General features: G+C 36.1%; 1 protein-coding gene across 1 annotated transcript in view; it reads left to right on the top strand.

Moving 5' to 3' along the window:
• Positions 1-404, top strand: part of LOC107733188 (alpha-(1,6)-fucosyltransferase-like) — a 30928-nt gene that overhangs the window by 12703 nt on the left and 17821 nt on the right. The window lies entirely within an intron of this gene.

Here is a 404-nt window from a genome sequence, read left to right as displayed (position 1 = left end):
ATTTATCAGTCTGGCGAGTAAACAAAAAAATTTACTAGCCAATGGCGATTCAATTGCCAAGGTGTTCGTAGAGGGCTGTGTAAATATACACGTTTATCTAAATGAACTATATAATTCTGTAGTTTTTAATGTAAAGCTAACATAGAATATTAAAATTTACAATTGCCTGCCAGCATTTTTAGTGGCTAAACCAGGGCCGGAGTGGGACTCATTTTCAGCCCTGGAGTTTCATGCCTTAGACCGGCCCACTTTGTTTTTTGTTGTTGTTGTTTTTTACTGGCCTTTTCAGTGTCGCTTTTCCGCTTTCTATTATGCATTTTTTTATCTATTATTTTTTTGCTCGCATATCTCCAACAATGACTTTTTTTTTTCAGCTAGACTCCTGTCAGTGGAGTCAAAAGATA

This window comes from Sinocyclocheilus rhinocerous, unplaced genomic scaffold (assembly GCF_001515625.1).
Source record: "Sinocyclocheilus rhinocerous isolate Xijiao unplaced genomic scaffold, SAMN03320098_v1.1 scaffold8, whole genome shotgun sequence".
NCBI classification, from domain to species: Eukaryota; Metazoa; Chordata; class Actinopteri; order Cypriniformes; family Cyprinidae; genus Sinocyclocheilus; species Sinocyclocheilus rhinocerous.
Note: the sequence above shows the minus strand (reverse complement) of the source record. Positions and strands in the feature narration are given on the sequence as shown.